General features: G+C 40.3%; 1 long non-coding RNA gene across 1 annotated transcript; it reads right to left on the bottom strand.

Moving 5' to 3' along the window:
- Positions 1-4316: 4316 nt before the first annotated feature.
- LOC103100619 (uncharacterized) lies at positions 4317-19911 on the bottom strand. The gene is made up of 3 exons (XR_008913441.1): positions 18492-19911; positions 15258-17094; positions 4317-14109 (listed from the first exon to the last, which is right to left on the bottom strand). It is a non-coding gene; the product is annotated as an uncharacterized LOC103100619 (long non-coding RNA).
- Between the last annotated feature and the right edge of the window lie 51 nt (positions 19912-19962).

Genomic DNA, 19962 nt, shown 5'->3' with positions numbered 1-19962 from the left:
GGATGCTTGGAGGATAATGTGTAAGCAGAGTGGAGCGGCAGAAAGGGGCCAGGTCGCAGAGAGTTTTCAGTTCCAAAGAGAACAGTTTATATATGATTCTGGAGGTAATAGGAAGTCACAGGAGTTTATTGAATAAGAGGCATCATGGTCAGGACTCATGTTTCAGGAAACTCGCTTTGGCAGCTGTGTGGGGAGAATCATGAGGCTAAGAGTCTAACTGGGAGTTATTGCTATAGTCAGGAGAGGGAGGTGACAAGGGTTTGGTAGCCGCTGTGGCAGCAGGAGAGAAGGGGACCTAGCTGAGCTACAGCAGTTATTTCAGACTTACAGAATCTTGAGGCAGTGCAGAACCCAGCAGAGAGAGAGAGGAGAGAGAGAGTGAGAGAGACAGAGAGAGAGAGACACAGACACAGACACAGAGAGAGACAGAGACACAGAGAGACACAGAGACAGACAGAGAGGACAGAAGACAGACAGAGAGACAGACAGCAAGAGCAAGAGCACTGGAGTCGGGAGGACTTGCAGCTCGTTATTGCTTAGATTATTGGGCTAGATGGACATTTCCCCCCCTGGGATCAGTTTCTCCATCTGCAAAAATGAGAGTTGGATGAGAAGACCTTAAAAGTCCCTGGTTGGACTGAATGTTCTTTGATTCTGTGACTAGCATTACAAGAGATGCATTTAGTAGGACGGTGCTGTCTGTGTGAGACTATTTTATGCAAATTTTGGGTAAATTTTATCCCTAAAAGGTCATCCTCTAGCTTTTACTTGAACACTTCCAGGGATGAGGACCTCATTACCTACCAAGGCATATCACTTTATTGTTATAAACACTGGCTACTAGAAAGCCCTTCCTTATTGGACTCAACTCTAACATCCTTTTAACTTTTCTGCTTGTTCTTAATTCTCTTTTATGGAGTCCCTTCAGAATGAGTCTACTCCTTTTCATCATAACAACCTTTTTTTTCATAGATTGAAAGTCACTAGTTATACTATTTTCTTAAGGACAGAATTCTTTTTTTTTTGGAAGTTCTCCATCATTCTTTTTTATTTATTTATTTTTAAATATTTATTTGATCATTTCCAAGCATTATTCATTAAAGACATAGATCATTTTCTTTTCCTCCCTCCCCACCTCCCCCCATAGCCCTATGCGTAAATCCACTGGGCATTAGATGTTTTCTTGATTTGAACCCATTGCTTTGTTGATTAATATTTGCATTAGAGTGTTCATTTAGAGTCTATCCTCTGTCATGTCCCCTCAACCGCTGTATTCAGGCAGTTGCTTTTCCTCGGTGTTTCTACTCCCTCAGTTTGTCCTCTGCTTATGGATAGTGTTTTTTCTCCTAGATCCCTGCAGATTGTCAGGGACACTGCATTGTCACTAATGGAGAAGTCCATTACATTCGATTATACCACAGTGTATCAGTCTCTGTGTACAATGTTCTCCTGGTCTGCTCCTTTCACTCTGCATCACTTCCTGGAGGTCGTTCCAGTCTCCATGGAATTCCTCCACTTTACTATTCCTTTGAGCATAATAGTATTCCATCACCAACATATACCACAATTTGTTCAGCCATTCCCCAATTGAAGGCATCCCCTCATTTCCCAAATTTTTGCCACCACAAAGAGCACAGCTATGAATATTCTTGTACAAGTCTTTTTCCTTATTATCTCTTTGGGGTACAAACCCAGCAGCGCTATGGCTGGATCAAAGGGTAGATATTCTTTGTCACCCTTTGGGCATAGTTCCAAATTGCCCTCCAGAATGGTTGGATCTAGTTCACAACTCCACCAGCAATGCATTAATAGGACAGAATTCTTAACTCCTTAATTCCTATGGTGTAGAATTTCCTTATTATTCTAGCATTTTTCTTCTGGACACAATTTTGTTTCCTTCATATCATTCTTAAAGTATGGCACCTAAAACTGAGCCACAATACTCCATGTAGAGCTCATGAGATCATACCTTTAGACATGAAAAGCATTTTACGACCATTTGGCTCAAGTACATGAATTTCTATTTATCCCTATTAAGCCACATTGTTCCAGTCTGTTGGCATCTTTTCTTATTGGAGCCTGGTTCTGCTATCAAGGGTATTAGCTGTCATTTCCAACTTGGTGTTTTTCTGTAAGTTGATGGCCTGCCTTCAGCACTGCTAAAAATGTAAAATGTTCTAGGTTCAGGGATAAAAGAGTATGCATGTCTGCCTTACTACTTAAAGACAGTTACCAGCATTTTTGGAGTATAGGCAATCTCATTCTATAGGTATGGAACACCTTAACTTCCAGCCTACAAACCTACATCTTGTCCTTAATGAGAGAATTTTACTACCCAGGTCATTTTTATAACAGTTTCCTGAATTACCAGGTCTAATAGTCATATCAGTGGGGCAGCTGGGTAGCTCAGTGGACTGAGAGCTAGATGTAGAGACTGGAGGTCCTGGGTTCAAATGTGGCCTCAGACACTTCCTAGCTGTGTGACCCTGGGAAAGTCACTTAACACCCATTGCCTAGTCCTTACCACTCTTATTTCCTTGGAATCAATAGGCAATATTGGTTCTAAGACAAAAGGTAAAGGTTTAAAAAAATAATCTTGTCACAACAGGAAATAGGTTACTCTGCCAAGATTTGTTTTTAATGACTACCCCTTCCCACCCCCAAGCTCTCTCCTAGTAATCACCAGATCCCAGGATCATAGATTTAGAGGTGGAAGGGATCTTTGAGGCCATTTAGTCCCAATTCCCACATTTTACAGATAAGGAAACTGAGGTCCACAAGAGGTCAAAGTACTTGCCAAAAGTCACAAAGATGGTGTCAGAGGTAGATCCTTAAATCTCAGAACCAATGCTCTTTCCATGATACAATACTCTCTCATCTCTGCTTTTCTTTCTTTCCTTTCTTTCTTTCTTTCTTTCTTTCTTTCTTTCTTTCTTTCTTTCTTTCTTTCTTTCTTTCTTTCTTTCTTTCTTTCTTTCTTTCTTTCTTTCTTTCTTTCTTTCTTTCTTTCTTTCTTTCTTTCTTTCTTTCTTTCTTTCTTTCTTTCTTTCTTTCTTTCTTTCTTTCTTTCTTTCTTTCTTTCTTTCTTTCTTTCTTTCTTTCTTTCTTTCTTTCTTTCTCTCTCTCTCTCTCTCTCTCTCTCTCTCTCTCTCTTTCTTTCTTTCTTTCTTTCTTCCTTTCTTTTTCTTTCTTTCTCTCTCTCTCTCTCTCCCCCTCTCTTTCTCTCTTTCTCTCTCTCTCTCTCTCTTCTTCTTCTTTCTTTCCTTCTTCTTTCTTTCTTCTTCTTTCTTTCTTTCTTTCTTTCTTCTTTCTTTCTTTCTTTCTTTCTTTCTTTCTTTCTTTCTTTCTTTCTCTCTCTCTCTCTCTCTCTCTCTCTTTCTTTCTTTCTTTCTTTCTTTCTTTCTTTCTCTCTCCCTTTCTTTCTCTCTCTCTTTCTCTCTCCCTCTCTTTCTCTCTCCCTCTCTTTCTCTCTCTCTTTCTTTCTTTCTCTCTTTCTCTCTCTCTCTCTCTTTCTTCTTTCTCTTTCTTTCTTTCTCTCTCTTTCTTTCTCTCTTTCTCTTTCTCTCTTTCTTTCTCTCTCTCTCTCTCTTTCCTTCCTTCCTTCCTTCCTTCCTTCCTTCCTTCCTTCCTTCCTTCCTTCCTTCCTTCCTTCCTTCCTTCCTTCCTTCCTTCCTTCCTTCCTTCCTTCCTTCCTTCCTTCCTTCCTTCCTTCCTTCCTTCCTTCCTTCCTTCCTTCCTTCCTTCCCCCCCTCCCTCCCTCCCTCCCTCCCTCCCTCCTCCCTCCCTCCCTCCTCTCCTTCCTTCCTTCCTTCCTTCCTTCCTTCCTTCCTTCCTTCCTTCCTTCCTTCCTTCCTTCCTTCCTTCCTTCCTTCCTTCCTTCCTTCCTTCCTTCCTTCCTTCCTTCCTTCCTTCCTTCCTTCCTTCCTTCCTTCCTTCCTTCCTTCCTTCCTTCCTTCCTTCCTTCCTTCCTTCTTTCTTTCCTTCAAAAAATTCTTGCCTTTGTTTTAGAAATGATCCTAGGAATTGGCTCCAAGTGAGAAGAGTGGCTAGGCAATCGGTGTTAAGTGTCTTGATGAACTTTGTCTGATGTTGAGCTTGAAGTTCCCTTGCGAGTTATGTTGAGGGTTGGGAAGAAAAAGGAGGAATAAGCATTCGTAAATGCTTACTATGGGTTATACACTGTACTAAACACTTGAAAATATCTCACTTGATTTCTTTTAATTTGGAAATTTTAATTAATTTAGAATATTTTTCCTATGGTTAAAAGATTCATGTTCTTTCCCTCCCCTTCTTCCACCCCCTCCCATAGCCAATGAGCAGTTCCACTGGGTTTTACATGTGTCATTGATCTAGATCTATTTCCATCTTATTGATGTTTGCACTAGGGTGATCATTTAAGAGTCTACATCCCCAGTCATATCCCCTTGACACATGTGATCAAGCAGTTGTTTTTCTTCTGTGTTTCTGCTCCCACAGTTCTTCTCACTTGATTCTTTTGACAACCCTGAAAAGTGGTTGTTCTTATTATGATCCCAATTTTGCAGCTGAGGAAACTGAGACAAATAGAGGTTAATCGACTTGTCCAAGGTCATATATAGCTAGTAAGCATCTAAGGCAGGATTTGAACTCAGGTCTTCCCTACTCTAGGCCTAGCACCCTATTTACTGTGCCACCTAGCTGCCCATCTACCTTTTTGGTCAGACTGAAGAGGAAGATAGGGAAGGAGAGATGGAATTTAGTCTGTCCCTTATGTCTGCTAGCCAAAAGTAAGGCAGTACTTTCTTTGTTTAATGCTCTGCAATATCTCTTTGCATTCTTATGTATATCTATATATAAAGGTGGGGAGTTCACTGAATCAATCATTGGTCCCCCACCCTTAAAACAACTATTTTAGTCAAGTGAGGATACCTCTATTGAATTAAAAAAGTAATATATAGAAAAGCAGTTGTAAAAAGTAATTCCTTTGAAAGGAGTGAAAGTCATTAAATGACATTAACTGACTCTTCAGGAAGTCTATCAGGAGTGGCTGAACAGGGTCAGTCATGTTCTAGGGGTTTTGAATAAAACTGCAAACCAGTTAGGAACTCAGATATTTGAGTGAGTGGCAGGCCAGCTCAATGGTGGAAGCCAAGCTAGCGGAGACTCTGAAAGGGAATTGCTTGGAAGAGCAGAAGTCTTCGTTTTGTCCCTATCTTGTCCAGAGGAAGATTTAGGAGTCTTCAAAAGTTCTCAAAGTTCCTACTTCCCATTGATTTCCCAACAGTGTCCCCACTATGGCAGTGTCTGAAGGCAAAATTTGCCTTAGGAGACAAGGACAAAGTTAAAGACACTGACAGGAGCCCAGCAGAAAGTCAATTATGCCCAATGAATTTCCCAAGGACTCCACAAATGGATAAAAGGACTTGGAGCCACCAGGAACTGTAAATTGCCCTTTTGCTACAGGAGCTCTTTGAGTTTTTAAGTTCATCTTCCCATGGGCTCTGCATGTACTTGTGGGAGAGTGTGACCCTGCTGGTATTGTTGGCTTGTTGTTTTCTTTTGAGGGAGGTAGAACATGTCTTACTCTTCTTGTTCAGTCGTTTAGTCATGTTTGACTCTTGATGACCCCATTTGGGGTTTTCTTGGCAAAGATTCTAGTGCATTTTGCCATTTCCTTTTCCAGTGGAAAACAGAGGTGAAGTGACTTGCTCAGAATCATACAGCCAGTAAGTATCTAAGGATGGATTGGACTTGGGTCTTCCCAACTCCAGTTTCTATCCACCAAGCCATCTAGCTGCCTCCTTTCTTACTCTACTACCTTAGTAAGCATTCATTTCTAGAAGCTAATTGAGTGTGGCTGGCTAATTTATATCAATGGGTAATCATTAAGTTTGGAAGTAAAATAGTAGGGGCTTATAAGCAATATTGATTAGGGAAAAAACTCAACCAACTCCTCAGGATTACTCTCTGGAACCCTCAATTGGAGAAGTAGCTAGCTATCGTCAAGAAACCCAGGCTGTCGTGGAGAATGGGGATTTGGGAGTGTGTGCGCCAGTCCCTATATTACATATGTATCTGATAAATTCAGAGCCTGTGGGTGGCCTAAATTCTTCAGTTCAGTTAATGTTAGCATGGTTAGAGATTTGAGAAGGGGTCTTTGACCCTTTAAAAGAGATCCAGCTCAAGCTGAGACATGGGGAGAAGGGGCTCATTTAGAGTCCCATAACCAGGTTAACCACAGCCTTTAATTTATAGCTCTTGACCTAACGTGGTAAGTCCTTGAGGCAAGCTCAAACCTAGAAATGATAAGTTAAATCAGACTCCGGAATTTCTCAGAATCCTGGGATTGCTGAAGTTGAGAGCCTTCTTTCAGCTTTGTCCTGGGGCTGGGGCTGTCTGCTGCCAATTTAGATGGAGGTACTTTTGGAGTTCTCCTGGCACTTGTTTTCCACTGCCTCTACTCGTCCATGCAGTCTTTCTCTTGATAATTATTACGGGTAGTTGCCCCTCTCTTCATGGTTACCTGAGCCCCTTTATACATCCTGTACTTCCAGTCCACAAAATGGACATCTCTCTCTCTCTCACCTTAACCTCTTCTTTCATTTTGCCTCTGAATTTCAATGTTACTAAACCTATTCTCCAATCTCTAGTAACTACACCCTTTTCTGTTTTCTCAGTTCATCATTTATCTGCTTTGGGTTTACTTTCTTCCTTTTGAAATGATGCTATCTTTACTGGTTCAACTTTATACCTCTTCACAACCTTTGAATCTCTTACTCTTGTCCTTTTGCTGTTCTCACCTTGTTAAACCCAATCCTGGATTACCATCTCCAACCACTTATGAATTACCCCAGGAAGTTCCATAACTATGCTGATGGGATCTACTATCAATTTTCTTACCTTATCTAATATAGGCTCTTGCTATTGTTTGTTAGCCTTTTTTAACTCTTCTCTGATTCCTTATCATGGTATCTTTTCCAGATCTTCTCTCTCAAAATCACCTACACTAATTCCTTTCCTCTCTCCCATTAGAGGACTTGCCTCATTCCACTCTAGAAAAATTCAGGCCATCTTTGGTGGCTCCCTCTTTTTTTCCTACCACTGTGCCTCAAATCTTTCCCCCATTCTCTCCTTCATTTGTTCAGTCTTGGAGAAAGAGGTGATTCTCATCCTTGCCAAAATCAAGGACCTTGATTCCATTCCACCTCTTAGTAATTTCCCCTTCAATTGCCTTCTCCCTTCTTTAAAATATTCAGTTTATCGATTGGCTTTTCCCCTATAAGCATGACCAGATCTAGCCCATCCTTAAAGATTAATCTTCACAATACTGACATCCCCCCCTATGTCACTTTCCTTTTACCACCACATTCCTAGAAAGAGCTTTCTGCTTCTATTTCTCACTTCCCGCTCTTAAAATTCAATTTTATATTTGTTTCAGTCTGAATTCTCTCTTTTCCAACTCTCCTTTTCCCCCTTTGAGAAGGCAAGAAAAACAAACCCCTGTTACTATCATACAGAGTTAAGAAAACATATTCATGCATTAGACCAGTGATGGTGAATCTTTTAGAGACCTTAGAGACTGAGTGCCCAAACTGCAACCTCATGCCATATGTGAACCCTTATCCCAGACAGGTGGGTGGGATGGGAGAAATGTCCTCTGGAGCACATGGGGAGGGGGAAGAGAGCACCTCCTCTGGCATGCTCCAGCACATGTGCCATAGTTTGACAATATGTCATTAGATAAAAAAAAAACTATCTTGATCTATTCTTGGGGTCCATCACTTCTCTCGCTAGAGATTGTTAGCATGCTTCATAATGAGCTCTCTGCAGTTATGGTTTGTCATTGCTCCCACTCACTTTTCAAGGCCCCAAATTTGGCTTCTGACCCTACTGTTCAACTGAAGCTTGTTTCTCCAAGATTACAATGTTTTTCAAATGCTATGTTGTTTTTCAGGTCATTTTCTTCTTCACTATTTCGATATTTTTCACTATTTTGATACCGTTGACCTCTCCCTCATCCTAGATATTCTCTTCTTCCTGGGTATTAGTGAAACTACACTCTCCTGGTGTGACCATTCCTTCTCAATTACCTTTGCTGGATCACTTTCCATATTGCATCATTTGGGCCTGGATATACCCTAATTATAATTACACCTGGGCATTTTTCTTTTCTTTTCCTATTCTGGCTTGGTAAATTTCATCATTTCTGGACTCAATGATCATCTCTATGTGAATAATTCTCAGGTCTATATATCCATCTTCCATTTTTTTGCTTGAGCTTTAATTCTGTACCATCAAGGCCTTGCTAGATATCTTTACTTAAGATGTCCTCCTATAGGCATCTTAAATCCAAAGTAGAATTCATTCTCTTTCCTTCAAACTCATCTCTTTCCTAACTTCACTGTTTCTAGGTAAGGCACTCTTGCAGTCACTCAGAGATCCTTCACTGTCCCTCACTTTCATCTGCCTCATCTAATCAGCTGCAAAGTCTTGTCAATTTTGTCTCCACATTATCTCTCCTATCTCCCATTTTGTTCATTCACTTGGCTACCTCAGTACTTCTGGCCCTCATTATCTTTCTCTCTTCTGAACTATATTACAAATGCTTCCTAATGAGACTCCCAGCCTCCAGGCCCTCTCCACTCCTCTCCAAACCATTCTGCACACAACTGCCAAATTGAAGTAGATGTTAGGTCAGACCATATCTCTCTCCTATTCAAGAAGCTTCAGTTGCCCCTTTGTGTCTCTGGAGCAAAACACAGATTCTTCTGACACTTAAAAGATGTCCATAATCTGCTTTATCTACTTTCCCACCCAAACTGGCTTATTTGTTGTCTTTTACACATGACATTCCATCTTGCCCCTCCATACCTTCCCCCACAGCCTGGGCTTCATGCCTGGGATACCCAAAACTTCTTGGAACCCCATCTCAGCTTAAGTACCACCAATCTTAGAGATGCCCTACCCTTGTTCAGTATATACATTGTACTTATCCATACTTTTCATGTTCATTCTTAATAAGCTCTTTGAAAGCAGAGGCTCTGGCTTTTGTTGTATCCCTGATACCTAATAGGCTTAAAAAAACAAAATCCTTACCTTCTGTCTTAGCATCAATACTTTGTATTGGTTCCAGAGCAGAAGAATGATAAGAATTAGGGAATGGGGGTGGTGATAAGTGACTTGCCCAGGGTCACACAGCTAGGAATTTGAACCCAGGACCTCCCCTCTCCGGATCTGGCTCTCAATCCACTGAGTCACCTAGCTATCCCCTACCTAATAGACTTTAAATAAATGTTTGTTGAATTGAAATTGGAAAAGAGTCCACTCTTCAACACATCTGACAAGTGGTTAGTCATTCATTCATCCTTTGCTTAAAGACCTCACACGAGGGGGAACTTATCAGCTCTTTCAACATAGACCCAGTATATTTTAGATAGATCTAATTCTTAGGGAATTTTTCTTTACAGGGCATCTTGTAAAGGAGGCTGTTAGCAGCCTTGATAAACTGAATTACATCAAGTTGAAATCTTCCCTTTTTAAAACTTCTCTACTGCTCCTAATTGTTCTGTCTTCTGGGGCTCCTGCAAGCATAAGAACTCTTCAAATGTTTGAGAGCAGTTACTGTCTACTCAATTCTTGTCTTCTTCAGGCTCAACACCCCAGTTCTTTTTGGTGGTTCTCATTTAGCATTAACTCAAGGACCTTCAACATCCTGGTTGCCTTCCCATGGACATTTTCCAACTTATCAATGCTCTCCCTAAAATGTGACATGTAGCACTAAACTACAGGTGTGTCCTGACAAGGGCAGGGGATAGTGGGACTATCACATATTTATTTGTGGACTGCTACATGGATATCACAGTGTTGACTCAGTGAAAGACCTCAACTCTGTGTTGACTCATATTATAGATGGTTGACTTCCTGATTCTTAGACCTTGTTCTTTGGTGTTCCCTTGTCTCTTCCTCTGAGTCTGGTGGGAACAACCCCAAGTGAAGTAATTTGACACAAAATTGAATTTTGCCTCTCAAAGTTCTTCACTGCCCTCTACTGACCTTGGTTATTATCATTCACTGCCAATCAGTTTCTTCATCCCATTAACCCTTCAGATCCTGGGTATCTAAGTCCTGACAGTCATCATCACCTATATCTTCATCTTGGTCATCCTCATCACTGCCATCCTCATCCTGGTGTTCTATATCATTGTCATCTTCATTCTAATAATAGTCTTTATTTTCCTTGCCATCACCATCAAGATGATGGGTTTCAATATTGTCGTTAGAATTATCTTCACTACAATCTTCTTCATTATCAATATTGTCATAATTGTCACTGTCACTACCACAGTTGCTACTGCTCTATCCTTATTGTTGTTGCTATTACCACCATTGTATCCTCAAACCACAATCACAATTACCCAACATCATCTCATCACCACCATTACCACACTCACCACCATCATGACCAATGACTGTCAACATCACTGGCGATCCTCCTCATCACTACCAAGAGCCAATAATTCCACTGCCAACCACTGAAACAGTGACCAAACATCACCCATTTCATCACTATTACCATTCACCATCCTCACTCACCGTAATTATCACCAAACATCATTATAGTCCAACATGACCATCACCATTTGCCATCACCATCAACACAAAATTTTTAGCAAAAGCACTATAAAAAATTTGTCCAGTCACTGTTTTCACAGCACTTATTTCTATGCCTGACTCTGAAAGGGGCAATTGGGCAATTAGGTGACTTGGTGGATTGAGAACAAGACCTAAAGATGGGAGGTCCTGGGTTCAAATCTGCCTCAGGTACTTTCTAGCTGACCCTGGGCAAATCACTTAACCCCAATTGCCTAGCCCTTACTGCTCTTCTACCTTGGAACTGGTACTCATTGTTGATTCCAAGATGAAAGATAAGGATTCAAAATAAGAGTGACAGTGAAATCTATAGCTAGACTATAACATTTTATAAGTCTTTTGATTGATTCTTTGTCTCTGTCACCAAAGCATACTGTTACACCATCCTTGAAGTCACTTTCCTATCTAGTTTCATTGCTTTATGGTATGTTGAACATATGCAATGTATATTGGATATATGGGCACATTCCTTCCTTCTACTAATCTATTAACAACCATTATGTGCATGAAACTGTGCTAGATTCAGGGATAGATATGAATGTATGCTAGGTGGCAGGAGTAGTAAATATCACGTATGTATGTTATGTACTGATGATAGAGGTTTGAGTTTACCAGAAGAGACCATGTGGTATTGTGGAAGGAGCACTATATTTGATGTTAGAAGATCTGTGTTCAAAATTCCAACTCTGTTACTTACCACTAAAAAGTTCTTGAATGAATCACTTCAACCTCTTTGGGATTTAAGATTCTTTATCTACAAAATGAGGGAATTGGATTAGATAATCCATAAATTCCAAAATCTGAAGATTTTATAATTTCTGTTGACTTCCTCCCAAGTGTGTTGAGGACAACTTGGGATAATGCTATCAGGAAAAAAGTACTGTTGGCCAAACAGCTTCTTATAGACTTCTGTCTATTCCAAAGTTAGAGCAAGATTTAAAGAAATGCAAATATCTAGGGGTGTTAGATACCTTCCTACCTTAAGTTGTTGATTATTGCTTAATCCTTTTTTCTTTTTTTAAAGCCCTCACCTTCCCTCTGGTTCGAAGGCAGAAGAATGGTAAGGGCTAGACAATGGGGGTTTAAGTGACTTGCCCAGGGTCACCACAGTTGGGAAGTGTCTGAGGCTTTACTGCTTAATTCTTTAGTTGGATGATTCTTTCAAGCCATCTTGAAGGAAGTCTTTTGGGGTATGATTGGTTCTAGTGTTCTGTCCATTTTGGTAAACAGCTGTTGAAGGCTGCTTTCATCTACTAGTGGTTTCCCTTCAACCTTTGATCTTTCTTAGAGAACGCTTAAATCTAGAGTTCTGATTCTCAGAGTTAGAAAAATTGGGTTTGAAGGAGGACTGACCTTCAAGTTAGAGGAGCTGGGTTTAAATCTTGTCTCTGATGTTTGCTACCTGTGAGAGACCTTGGGGTAAGACATTTAAACTCTCTCAGACTATAAAATGAGAGGGTTGGGGTACAGGACCCCCTGAGGTTTCTTTCCAGTCCCAGATCTATGATCCTCTAGAATCTGCTTTTTAGCTCTCTGACTAGAGTTAAGGCATCTCTGGGAGCTTCAGATTTCTCATCTGTAAAATGGGGATAGTAATTTTTATACTACTTATCCGGTAAAAACCAGGGTATCTGGGGTATTATGAAAAAAAGACCTTTGCTATATAAAGGCTCATTAATATGGCCTCCAAACTATTCTGATGGAAGGTGTTGAGTGCTTCTTAGCACTCTGAATCATTACTACAATTTACAAAGCCATGAAACCTTAAACTTGTCTTTTCCTTAGTCAGATGAGAATAATTTTCTCAGTCACTTTAAATATATTTCTTTTAGTCCTGGTGACTGGAGTAAGGGTTCAAGAATTTTAGGGATTCTTTTATAGCTATATTTTTAGTACAATTGCTTTCTATTATAATCTTATGTTTTTTATTTTATGTATACTAAAATATTATTCTAAAAAGTTGCTTATAGGCTTCACCAGACAATTCAAGGGGGTCAGGATATAAAAAAAAATGTTAGGAATCATTGGACTAGGGGCAGCTAGATGGCTCAGTGGATAGAAAGCCAGGCCTGGAGTTGTGAGGTCCTGGATTCAAATGTGACCACAGATACTTTCTACTTGTATGACCCTGGGATAAGTCGCTTAGCCCCAGTTACTTAGTTATAGCCATTCTTCTACTTTGGAACTAATACTTAATATAGATTCTAAGACAGAAGGCAAGGATTAAAAAAAAAAAGAATCACTGGACTAGAATTACAGGACTATAAAACTGAAAGAACTAAAGTGATAATCAATTCCCTCATTTTATAAATGGAGAAACTGAGGCCCAGATCAGGCAAATAAATGAACTGCCTAAAGTCATACTTCGAGTTTAAGGAAATCTTGCTCATGCTTTCCCCCATCTTTTGCAGTTACTTGAAATTGGTCCCCTTGTGAACTAGTTCTTTAGAATCTTATGGTAGATGCATGCTATCTCTGAGGGGGAGAAGGGAGAGAGACAATTCAGATCATATAACTTTGGAAAACTTATGTGGAAATTTGTTATTAAAATAAAAATAATTGTATAATTTTAATTCATTAAAAAAAGAATTTTATGGTAGAGTAAGAAGAGACACAAAAGATCATATAGTTGTCTTCTACTTCATTTTGTAAGTAAAGAAAATGAGGTTGAATTATTCCTCCCAAGGTCTCACAGCTAGTCTGTTGCTGAGTTGGGATTAAAAACCTACTCTCCTGACTTTTTTCTTTAAAAAAAAGTTTCATTGACAGATTTTGCTTTTTTACTTTCTAGTCAGTTTCCCAGTATGCTCAGCCTCAAATGGTACTAAGGCTTCCCTTATACCCCAAACAACTCCATTCCACTACAATGATGTAGTTGAGCAAATGCACACCTGGTACAGTGAAGAGGGCATGATGGCACTACAAAGGACTTGGTTCAAATCTTGACTCTGACATTTAGTGTGAGCATAGTTGGGGAAGTCACTGAACCTTATCTGTAAGAAGGAAGGAGTTGGTTTAAGTGAGGGTAACAGAAACCCTTTCTGATTCTAAATTCATGATTCTATGACCAATTGATCAAGTGACAAAGTGACTTGCCCCTTCAGTAGTTACTTTAGCTGTTGGCATCTACAGTCAGGGAGATCTGAGTTAAAATTCTCCCTCAAGATACGTACTAGACTTGTAACCAAGGCAAATCACTTAACCCATTTGCCTCAGTTTCCTCAGTTATAGATATAGATAATATCTATATTATCTATATAATATATATCTATATAATAAGTTATAGATAATAATAGCATTTACCTCTCAAGGGTTGTTGTGGGGATCAAATTAGATGATCTTTGTAGAGCCCATATTAGCATCTTCCCCCTTCTGTCTACTGAGAAGATGTATATATTTTGGCATCTGGTGTCGGGGTCTGGTGTTCTTTTCATTTCTTCACACTTCCTGCTCTCATGAACTCAGATAGGAAGCGACTTTCTGAAAGGGTTACAAAACCAAGTTTATTTCATCAGATAACCCTTGAGAACACACTAAAATAGAATTAAAGGTTTAAAAACAGAAATATAAAGTGGTTTCATCACAGAGTGCATAGTGTGGAATGTGATTGGGGTAGCAGCAGCTCAGCAGTTAACAGAGTAAAGATAGAAGGGAATCCTATGCCTGGGGTGGGTTCTTGGACAGGGGCATGGAGAGATTAAAGAGGTATAAGAATTTGAGATAAAAATAATTGCTGGTGGGGTGGGGCAGCTGGGTGGTTCACTAGATTGAGAACCAGGCCCAGAGATGGGAGGTCCTGGGTTCAAATGTGACATCAGACACTTCCTAGTTGTGTGACCCTGTGCAAGTCACTTAACCCCCATCACCTACCTAGACTTTACCACTCTTCTGCCTTGGAACTTATACACAGTATTGATTCTAAGACTGAAGGTAAGGGTTTCTTTCTCTTCCTTTCTTTTTTCCTTTCTTTTCCTTCCTTCCTTCCTTCCTTCCTTCCTTCCTTCCTTCCTTCCTTCCTTCCTTCCTTCCTTCCTTCCTTCCTTCCTTCCTTCCTTCCTTCCTTCCTTCCTTCCTTCCTTCCTTCCTTCCTTCCTTCCTTCCTTCCTTCCTTCCTTCCTTCCTTCCTTCCTTCCTTCCTTCCTTCCTTCCTTCCTATCAATTATCTGGAGGAAATGTGCAAAACAAGAAGATGGGGAAAGTAGCTTGTAACAACCTGGCTGAGGAAGGCAGTGTAGAGTTAGGCAAGGACTAGTCCTTCACTGCTGCCTGGGTGCTGACTCTCTAAAGCCGGGATTCTTAACCAGGAGGCTGAATTTGTACTTTAACAACAACACATTTTGGTTGCTGGGTTTCAATAAAATTGGTTTCCTTTGTAACCTATACTATGTATTTTTATGCATTTAAAGACATTCTTCTGAGAAGGGGTCCATGGGCTTCACCAGACTGGCCAAGAGGCTCACGCTACAAAAAAGACTAAGAACCTCTGCCCTAGAGCCAGCCCTTCCCCCTCCTTTGCTCTAGCCCCTCCCTTTTCCCTTTCCCCCCTCCCCCCAGCAGTCCCGGGAACCTGGGAGCTGTCCAGCAGGCTCGTTTGAGGGTGAGTGGCGGCAGGGCTGCTGCTCTCCTACCTCAAGCTGTCAGAAGCAGATGGACAAACGGCAGCCATAGCGGGCGTGTGTTTGCGTAGGTCAGGCCAGAGGGGCAACAGCGTCAAGCTGTACAACTTAAGCTAGACTTTTAGCTTGTGGCAAACATTGGAGGAGCGAAGGAGTACACAGCAGGCAGGCGCCCAAACAGATTCGGGCATCGATATGCAGAGACAAAAGCTTCCCTTGTAAGCTTTAAATAAAGCACGATAGAAATTGTAGTTATTACTATTACTCTTATTGCTATCATCGTAAGTCCCAGACATGCAGAGAGATACAGCCGCACACTAAGAAACAAGCATAAAAGCAGACGTGATGGACACACAGATAGACACAGATACCATGGATGAGGAGCCATGTACATAGACCTGCAGAGCTCCTCAGCCCCTCTCTCCCACCCTCCCCACTCACGCAGCCCCCATTACCGCCGGGCTTGAATAGAGCGGGGAGGTGGGATCTTTTTTTATTTGTATAAGCGCAAGGACATTCAGAAGAGGGTAACCAGGCCAGCAGAAGGCGTTGAAGTCACGCCACATCAAAGAGAATCGATTGTTAAAGGAAGCCGGAGCATACTTGGGGCAGACATGATACCTGCCTTCAAGTGTCTCCAGCTATGACCTCTTGCTGACTTTGGACTGGATCTTCTCAGATCCCGGGCAGGCAGAAGTCGGAGCAATGAGTAAAAGTCACAAAGAAACAGATTGAGGCTTGATATAAGGGGAAACTTTCTGACAGTTAGGGCCATCCTAAAAGTGGAATGGGCTGCTCTAATCACTGAGTCAAGCCTAAGCAATTTCACTCAAGGGAAGCTTCTCAAAGTATGCTTCTGTTTCATCATTTCAAAGGCATCCTTAAAACAACTTTTGAGACAAATTCAGGTGAGAGGAAGAGATCACCCCCGAGCAGTATGTCATGATGGAAAGAGACAGTCTCCAGTGGCAGAAGCTACCACTGGGTGGGAACTCACCTAGGATTGGGTTTTGGGGGTGAAGGGATAGAGCAGGTCACCTGGGAGCTTCCTATTTTAATACATTAGTCTTGTTCACAAGGCATAAAGCCCATTTTTTCTTTTTTTATTGAAAATTTTTATTTAATTAACTAATTTAGAATATTTTCCTACGTTTACATGATTCATGTTCTCCCCCTGCCCCCCAGTCGAGGAGCAATTCCACTGGGTTTTACATGTGTCATTGATCAAGACCAATTTCCATATTATTAATATTTGCACTAGGGTGATCCTTTAGAGTCTACATCCCCATTCATTCCATCATCAACCCATGTGATCAAGCAGTTGTTTTTCTTCAGTGTTTCTACTCCCACAATTCTTCCTCAGAATGTGGATGGTGTTCTTTCTCATAAGCCCCCCAGAATTGTCCTGGATCATTGCATTGCTGCTAGTAGAGAAGTCCATTACATTTGATTGTGCCACATTGTATCCATCTCTGTGTATAAGGTTCTCCTGGTTCTGCCCCTTTTACTCTGCATCAATTCCTGGAGGTCATTCCAGTTTGCATGGAGTTCCTCCAGTTCATTATTCCTTTGAAAAGCTCAATTTTTCTAAACGTTGGAGTGGTGTAATTTTTATCTATTCCATTCCTATTTCAACACCTTATGATGAAAATCTAGTTGCTGTGCCCTGGTAATATATAAAGCTCTGTTCAGGAGTTTACAGTAAGTTCACCTTCATTTGAGGGGTTCAGGCAAAGACTGGTTGACCGCTTGTGAGGAATGCAGTAGAAGGCATCCTTTCTCAGGTTGTGAGTAGATGGCCACCAACATTCCTTCCAACTTGAGATTCAGTGATTCTCACAACTGTCTCCTGTTATTTATTAATAATAGTAACAAAAACTGACATTTATACATTTATAAAGTTTGCTAAGCACTTTACAAACATTATCTAAATTGAGCCTCACAGTAACCCTGTGAGGTAGGCACAAGTATTAGCCCCATTTTATAGATGAGGAAATTAAGATATAGAAAAGTTAACACAGTTTGTGAACCATTAGAGGTAGAACCCATGTCTTCATGACTCCAAGTCCAGAATTCTATCTATATCATTCTGCTCTCAATAGATATATCACATTGCATTGAGAAATAGTAGGTGGATTGAGGAAAGAAGATGGCAAAATAACATGTTTAAATTGACCTAGTATCTCATGATCATAATTATTCCATCCTGGACCATGGAAGGCAAGGGCACTGAACTTGGGGTCAGAAGACTTGGGTTCTAGCCTTGAAGACCTGGGTTCTAGCTTTGACTCTTCAATTGACTAAATGGCCTTCAATGAGACCAGTTAACTTTCTGTAAAATGAGAAAGTTGAATTTGACATTTTCTGATGTCCCTTCCATCTCTACCAAAAAAAGCAATTCACATTTCTATTAGAAACTTCCACAACTACACTGTGGCATTGGATCATACTTAGATTGGAAGGTACCTAAAGTGATCTAGTCCAATTCCCTTACAGATAAGGAAATTGAGGCCAGAAGAAGTGAAATCACTTGTCCTGTGATCCCACTAAGGGTAATGTGATCCCTAGTCCTTTGACCCTAAATCTTTCCATTGTAATATATATATTACAGTATAGTAGATAATATCTATCTATCTATCTATCTATCTATCTATCTATCTATCTATCTATCTATCTATCTATCTATCTATCTATATATATATATATATCTGCCAATTGAGAAGCCAAACCAAGCTACCATGATGTCACTTGAGGCCTATCCTCCTTTCCTCCAGAACTTTTTGTAATTGATTTTCCTTGAAGCAGACTTCTATAGCCATCATGATATGAAAGTTTATTTAAAAAAATTTTTAAATTTTATTCCAGTAACAAATTTACACACAATTTCCCCAAAGTTACATGATTCATATTTTCTCCTTCCCCTCTTACCTCCCCTGGCCTAGAGTTGATAAGCAATTCCACTGGATTATACATGTATTACTAGATGAAACTTTATAACAAAAGAATATGCAAATGCTTTTATCTCCTGCTTCCTCTTTTTTTCTTCTTCTTTTAATGAAGAGACTGAAGCTAAGAAAGATGAAGGGGCTTGCCCTTTTCTAGAGCCAAGATGATTTGGGACTCCCAACCCATGTCTCCAGGCTTTCTTTCCACTCTACTATTCTGTGGTTTTTGTATTGTCTTTTGTTTTCTTTCCATTCAGATACTCTTTAAATGTTGTTTTTAAAAAATGTTAAACTAAAATACCTTGTTCAAGAGAGTCAAGAAGAACCCAAGTACCTCCTTCAGAGGCCATCTATGATCTGGTGGCTTTTAAAGCGGCAGCTGAAGAGCCTAGATGAACAATCGTGTGAATTTGACCTTTGTGTAATACTTTACAGTTACATTGGGATCTATATTTGTGATATCATTGAGTAATCATAATTGCTCTTTGAGGAAGGCAGTGTAAATATTATTGTCTCTATTTTGTAGATGAGGAAACTGAGGTTGCATGGCTAATACCTGATGGATCTGTGACTAGAACTCAGGTCTTCAAATGCCAAGTCTGGGGTTTTTACTCCTTTATTGCTATACCTAGGGTGTAGCAGCCTATTAGAGTAAAGAAAACAAATAGAACAGGTCCAGGCTTAACTCTTGTCCCTCCTTTCCTTGCTTGTCCCTGGGCATTTTCTTACATGGTTCAGTTTCATCCTATGGGGCAGGGTTTGCTATCAGAATTGGGCTGGGGTTTTCTCTAAAGATAAGGAGGATTCTAGAGAGACACAAATAAAGCACCAACATGGCCAACCTGGAGCCAAAGAGATGGAAGTTTGTTTCATAAATTTCGATGGCATTTGTATAGATAGGGCTATGAAAATGAGCTATCTGACTCAGAGAGCACAGACTTCTTGGCTGTTTTTGGCTTCAAGAACTCAAAAAACTCTAAATAATATAGTTGGATTGTACTCCCTACCATTGCTTTCTATCTTATCCCTTGTCATCCCATCCCATTCTATTTCAACCCATCCTATTCTTATTATCTCATCATATATCATGTTTTTCTATTATCTTCATCTCATGTCTATTACCTATTCTACTCATCTCATTACCTTACACTCCATCCTATCCTATCCTATCCTATCCTATCCTATCCTATCCTATCCTATCCTATCCTATCCTATCCTATCCTATCCTATCCTATCCTATCCTATCCTATCCCAATCAATTCCATTTCATCCTATCCCATATAATTCCATCCTACTACATTCTTGAATCCTCCCCCCAAATAAGAACTTTATGATTTTACTAAGTTAAGCTAATTAATAGTCTAGTTAATTAGTAGAATAGTAGTTAACCAGTAGACTACTAGTTAGTAGTCAAGTTAACTAATAGACTAGTTAAGCTAATTAGCAATCTCCCAGAAGATAAAGATCTCTTCTATCAACCCTATTCATAAGGGTCTTCTTCCTTAAATAGGTAGGTCATCGAGGTTCTCCTGTGCCTCAATTTCTCCTCCTGAACCAGTTCAGGAATCCTTGTTCCCAACCTCCTATGCATAGATAGCTGTTTCTTAGATGAACATTGTTTCATGGAGGCCCTATCATCCAGACATGGAGTTGGTGGTGTCTTCCAGAATCTTGGCATTCTGGTATCTCCCCAGAGTCATATCTCCCAGCCTCCTTGACCCCTCCAGGTTGAAGACACAGAAATAGTACAGGAAGGAAAGTTCAACAAGCCC

This window comes from Monodelphis domestica, chromosome 7, assembly GCF_027887165.1.
Source record: "Monodelphis domestica isolate mMonDom1 chromosome 7, mMonDom1.pri, whole genome shotgun sequence".
NCBI classification, from domain to species: domain Eukaryota; kingdom Metazoa; phylum Chordata; class Mammalia; order Didelphimorphia; family Didelphidae; genus Monodelphis; species Monodelphis domestica.
The sequence above is the reverse complement of the archived record's forward strand: the minus strand, read 5'-3'. Positions and strand labels throughout refer to the sequence as shown.